Source organism: Calliopsis andreniformis, unplaced genomic scaffold (genome assembly GCF_051401765.1).
Source record: "Calliopsis andreniformis isolate RMS-2024a unplaced genomic scaffold, iyCalAndr_principal scaffold0035, whole genome shotgun sequence".
NCBI lineage: Eukaryota > Metazoa > Arthropoda > Insecta > Hymenoptera > Andrenidae > Calliopsis > Calliopsis andreniformis.
The window spans coordinates 5,970,449-5,976,786 of record NW_027480444.1 but is presented as its reverse complement, the minus strand read 5'-3'; positions in this window follow the sequence as shown (position 1 = coordinate 5,976,786).

Below are 6,338 nucleotides of genomic sequence, written 5' to 3'. Positions count from 1 at the left end.
CCAATCCTCAATCTTCTACCCGCAATCCTCAATCCTCAATCCTCAATCCTCAATCCTCAATCCTCAATCTTCAATCCTCAATACTCAATCTTCAATCCTCAATCCTCAATCCTCAACCCTCAATCCTCATTCTTCAATCCTCAACACCCAATCCTCAATCTTCAATCCTCAGTCCTCAACCCTCAATTCTCAATCCTCATTCCTCAATCCTCAGACCTCAAACAGCAATACTCAACCCTCAGTCCTCGTCCTCAATCCACAACGCTCAATCCTCGATCCTCAATCTTCAAACCTCAATCCTCAATCCTCAATCCTCAATCCTCAGTCTTCAATGCTCAATACTCATTCTTCAATACTCAATCCTCAATCCTCGGTCCTCAATCCTCAATCCTCAATCCTCAATCCTCAGTCTTCAATGCTCAATACTCATTCTTCAATACTCAATCCTCAATCCTCGGTCCTCAATCCTCAATCCTCATTCTTCAATCCTCAATAGCCAATACTCAATCTTCAATCCTCAATCCTCAATCCTCAATTCTCAACCCTCAATCCTCAGTTCTCAGTCCTCAAACCTCAATCCTCAATCCTCAATCTTCAATCCTCAATCCTCAATCCTCAATCCTCAATCCTCAATCCTCAATCCTCAATCCTCAATCGTCAATCTTCAATCCTCAATACTCAGTCTTCAATCCTCAATCCTCAATCCTCTATACTCAATCCTCATTCTTCAATCCTCAATACCCAATCCTCAATCTTCAATCTTCAATCCTCAATACTCAATCTGCAATCCTCAATCCTCAGTCCTCACTCCTCAATCCTCATTCTTCAATCCTCAATAACGAATCCTCAGTCTTCAATCCTCAATCCTCAATCTTCAACTCTCAATCCTCAATCCTGAATCCTCAGACTTCAAACATCAATACTCAACCCTCAGTCCTCGTCCTCAATCCACAACCCTCAACCCTCAATCCTCAATCCTCAATCCTCAATCCTCAATTCTCAATCCTCAATCCTCAATCATCATTCTTCAATCCTCAATACCCTATCCTCAATCTTCAATCCTCAATACTCAATCCTCAATACCCAACCCTCAATCTTCAATCCTCAATCCTCAATCCTCAATTCTCAATCCTCAATCCGCAATCCTCAGACCTCAAACATAAATATTCAACCGTCAGTGCTCGTCCTCAATCCACAACCCTCAATCCTCAATCCTCAATCTTCAATCCTCAATACTCAATCTTCAATCCTCAATCCTCAATCCTCAATCCTCAACCCTCAATCTTAATCTTCGATCCTCAGTACTCAATATTCAATCCTCAATCCTCAATCCTCAATCCTCAATCCTCAATCTTCAATCCTCAATACTCAATCTTCAATCCTCAATCCTCAATCCTCAATCCTCAATCCTCAATCCTCAATCCGAAACCGTCAATCTGCAATCCTCAATACTCAATCTTCAATCCTCAATCCGCAATACTCAATAGTCAACCGTCAGTCCTCGTCCTCAATCCACAACGCTCAATCCTCGATCCTCAATCTTCAATCATCAATATTCAACCTTCAATCCTCAATCCTCAATCCTCAATACTCAATCCTCAATCCTCAATGTTCTACCCTCAATACGCAATCCTCAACCTTCAATCCTCGATACTCAATCTTCAATCCTCAACCCTCAATCCACAATCCTCAATCCTCAATCCTCAATCCTCAATCCTCAATCGTCAATCTTCAATCCTCAACACTCAATCTTCAATCCTCAATCCTCAATCCTCAATCCTCAATCCTCATACTTCAATCCTCAATACCCAATCCTCAATCTTCAATCCTCAATCCTCAATCCTCAATCCTCAATCCTCAATCCTCAATGTTCAATCCTCAGTCCCAAATCCTCAATCTTCAATACTCACTCCTCAATCCTCAACCTTCAATCCTCAATACTCAGTCTTCAATCCTCAATCCTCAGTCCTCAATCCTCGATCCTCAATCCTCATTCTTCAATCCTCAATACCCAATCCTCAATCTTCAACCCTCATCCTCAATCCTCAATTCTAAATCCTCAATCCTCAATCCTCAATCCTCAATCCTCAAACCCCAGTGTTCAATCCGCAATACCCAATCCTCAATATTCTATCCGCAATCCTCAATCCTCAATCCTCAATCCTCAATCCTCAATCCTCAATCCTCAATCTTCAATCCTCAATACTCAATCTTCAATCCTCAATCCTCAATCCTCAATCCTCAATCCTCAATCCTCATTCTTCAATCCTCAACACCCAATCCTCAATCTTCAATCCTCAATCCTCAATCCTCAATCTTCAATCTTCAATCCTCAATACTCAGTCTTCAATCCTCAATACTCAATCCTCAATCCTCAATCCCCATTCTTCAATCCTCAACACCCAATCCTCAATCTTCAACCCCCAATCCTCAATCCTCAATTCTCAATCCTCAATCCTCAATCCTCAGACCTCAAACATCAATACTCTACCCTCAGTCCTCGTCCTCAATCCACAACACTCAATCCTCGATCCTCAATCTTCAATCATCAATATTCAATCTTCAATCCTCAATCCTCAATCCTCAATACTCAGTCCTCAATCCTCAATGTTCTATCCTCAATACGCAATCCTCAATCTTCAATCTTCAATCCTCAATCCTCAATCCTCAATCCTCAATCTTAATCTTCAATCCTCAGTACGCAATCTTCAATCCTCAATCCTCAATCCTCACCCCTCAAACCTCAATCTTCAATACTCAATACTCAATCTTCAATCCTCAATCCTCAATCCTCAATCCTCAATCCTCAGTCCCAAATCCTCAATCTTCAATACTCACTCCTCAATCCTCAATCTTCAATCCTCAATACTCAGTCTTCAATCCTCAATCCTCAATCCTCAATCCTCAATCCTCAATCCTCATTCCTCAATCCTCAATACCCAACCCTCAATCTTCAATCCTCAGTCCTCAATCCTCAATCCTCAATCCTCAATCCTCAATCCTCAATCTTCAATCCTCAATACTCAATCTTCAATCCTCAATCCTCAATCCTCAATCCTCAACCCTCAATCTTAATCTTCAATCCTCAGTACTCAATATTCAATCCTCAATCCTCAATTCTCAATCCTCAATCCTCAATCTTGAATCCTCAATACTCAATCTTCAATCCTCAATCCTCAATCCTCAATCCTCAATCCTCAATCCTCAATCCGAAACCGTCAATCTGCAATCCTCAATACTCAATCTTCAATCCTCAATCCGCAATACTCAATACTCAACCGTCAGTCCTCGTCCTCAATCCACAACGCTCAATCCTCGATCCTCAATCTTTAACCATCAATATTCAACCTTCAATCCTCAATCCTCAATCCTCAATACTCAATCCTCAATCCTCAATGTTCTATCCTCAATACGCTATCCTCAACCTTCAATCCTCAATCCTCAATCCTCAATCCTCAATCCTCAATCCTCAATCGTCAATCCTCAGTCCTCAATCCTCAGTCCTCAATCTTCAATCCTCAATACTCAATCTGCAATCCTCAATCCTCAGTCCTTACTCCTCAATCCTCATTCTTCAATCCTCAATACCGAATCCTCAATCTTCAATCCTCAATCCTCAATCCTCAATTCTCAATCCTCAATCCTGAATCCTCAGACTTCAAACATCAATACTCAACCCTCAGTCCTCGTCCTTAATCCACAACCCTCAATCCTCAATCCTCAATCCTCAATCCTCATTCTTCAATCCTCAATACTCAATCCTCGGTCCTCAAACCACAATCCTGAATCCGCAATCCTGAATCCTCAACCTTCAGACCTCAGTCCTCAACAATCAGTTGTCTATCCTCAATCCTCAAGAGAATATCATCAATTCACAGCTATCAATACTCAATACTCAATCTGCAATCCTCAATCCTCAATCCTCAATCCTCAATCGTCAATCTTCAATCCTCAATACTCAATCGTCAACGCTCAATCCTCAATACTCAATACTCAATCCTCATTCTTCAATCCTCAATACCCAATCCTCAATCTTCAATCCTCAATCCTCAATCCTCAATCCTCAATCCTCAATCCTCAATCCTCAATCCTCAATCCTCAATCTTCAATCCTCAGTCCCAAATCCTCAATCTTCAATACTCACTCCTCAATCCTCAATCTTCAATCCTCAATACTCAGTCTTCAATCCTCAATCCTCAATCCTCAATCCTCAGTCCTCATTCTTCAATCCCCAGTACCCAATCCTCAATCTTCAATCCTCAATCCTCAATCCTCAATCCTGAATTCTCAATCCTCGATCCTCAATCCTCAATTCTCAATGTTCAATCCGCAATACCCAATCCTCAATCTTCTATCCGCAATCCTCAGTCCTCAATCCTCAATCCTCAATACTCAATCCTCAATCTTCAATCCTCAATACTCAATCTTCAATCCTCAATCCTCAATCCTGAATCCTCAATCCTCAATCCTCAGTCCTCACTCCTCAATCCTCATTCTTCAATCCTCAATACCGAATTCTCAACCTTCAATCCTCAATCCTCAATCCTCAATTCTCAATCCTCAATCCTGAATCCTCAGACTTCAAACATTAATACTCAACACTCAGTCCTCGTCCTCAATCCACAACCCTCAATCCTCAATCCTCAATCCTCAATCCTCATTCTTCAATCCTCAACACCCAATCCTCAATCTTCAATCCTCAATCCTCAATCCTCAATTCTCAATCCTCAATCCTCAATCCTCAGACCTCAAACACCAATACTCTACCCTCAGTCCTCGTCCTCAATACACAACACTCAATCCCCGAACCTCAATCTTCAATCATCAATATTCAATCTTCAATCCTCAATCCTCAATCCTCAATACTCAATCCTCAATCCTCAATCCTCAACGTTCTATCCTCAATACGCAATCCTCAATCTTCAATCCTCAATCTTCAATACTCAATCCTCAATCCTCAATCCTCAATCCTCAATATTCAATCCTCAATACTCAATCTTCAATCCTCAATCCTCAATCCTCAATCCTCAATCCTCAATCCTCAATCCTCAATCGTCAATCTTCAATCCTCAATACTCAATTTTCAATCCTCAATCCTCAATCCTCTATACTCAATCCTCATTCTTCAATCCTCAATACCCAATCCTCAATCTTCAATCCTCAATCCTCAATCCTCAATCCTCAATCCTCAATCCTCAATCCTCAATCTTCAATCCTCAGCCCCAAATCCTCAATCTTCAATACTCACTCCTCAATCCTCAATCTTCAATCCTCAATACTCAGTCTTCAATCCTCAATCCTCAATCCTCAATCCTCAATCCTCATTCTTCAATCCTCAATACCCAGTCCTGAATCTTCAATACTCAATCCTCAATCCTCAATCCTCAATCCTCAATCCTCAATCCTCAATCCTCAATCCTCAATCCTCAATCCTCAATGTTCAATCCGCAATACCCAATCCTCAATCTTCTATCCGCTATCCTCAATCCTCAATACTCAATCCTCAATCCTCAATAGTCAGTCTTCAATCCCCAATACTCAATCGTCAATACTCAATCCTCAATCTTCAATCCTCAATCCTCAATCCTCAATCCTCAAACCTCAATCTTCAATCCTCAAACCTCAATCCTCAATCCTCAATCCTCAATGTTCAATCCTCAATACCCAATCCTCAATCTTCTATCCGCAATCCTCAATCCTCAATCCTCAATCCTCAATCCTCAATCCTCAATCTTCAATCCTCAATACTCAACCTTCAATCCTCAATACTCAATCCTCAATCCTCAATCCTCAATCCTCACTCTTCAATCCTCAATACCCAATCCTCAATCTTCTACCCGCAATCCTCAATCCTCAATCCTCAATCCTCAATCCTCAATCCTCAATCTTCAATCCTCAATACTCAATCTTCAATCCTCAATCCTCAATCCTCAACCCTCAATCCTCATTCTTCAATCCTCAACACCCAATCCTCAATCTTCAATCCTCAATCCTCAACCCTCAATTCTCAATCCTCATTCCTCAATCCTCAGACCTCAAACAGCAATACTCAACCCTCAGTCCTCGTCCTCAATCCACAACGCTCAATCCTCGATCCTCAATCTTCAAACCTCAATCCTCAATCCTCAATCCTCAATCCTCAGTCTTCAATGCTCAATACTCATTCTTCAATACTCAATCCTCAATCCTCGGTCCTCAATCCTCAATCCTCAATCCTCAATCCTCAGTCTTCAATGCTCAATACTCATTCTTCAATACTCAATCCTCAATCCTCGGTCCTCAATCCTCAATCCTCATTCTTCAATCCTCAATAGCCAATACTCATTCTTCAATCCTCA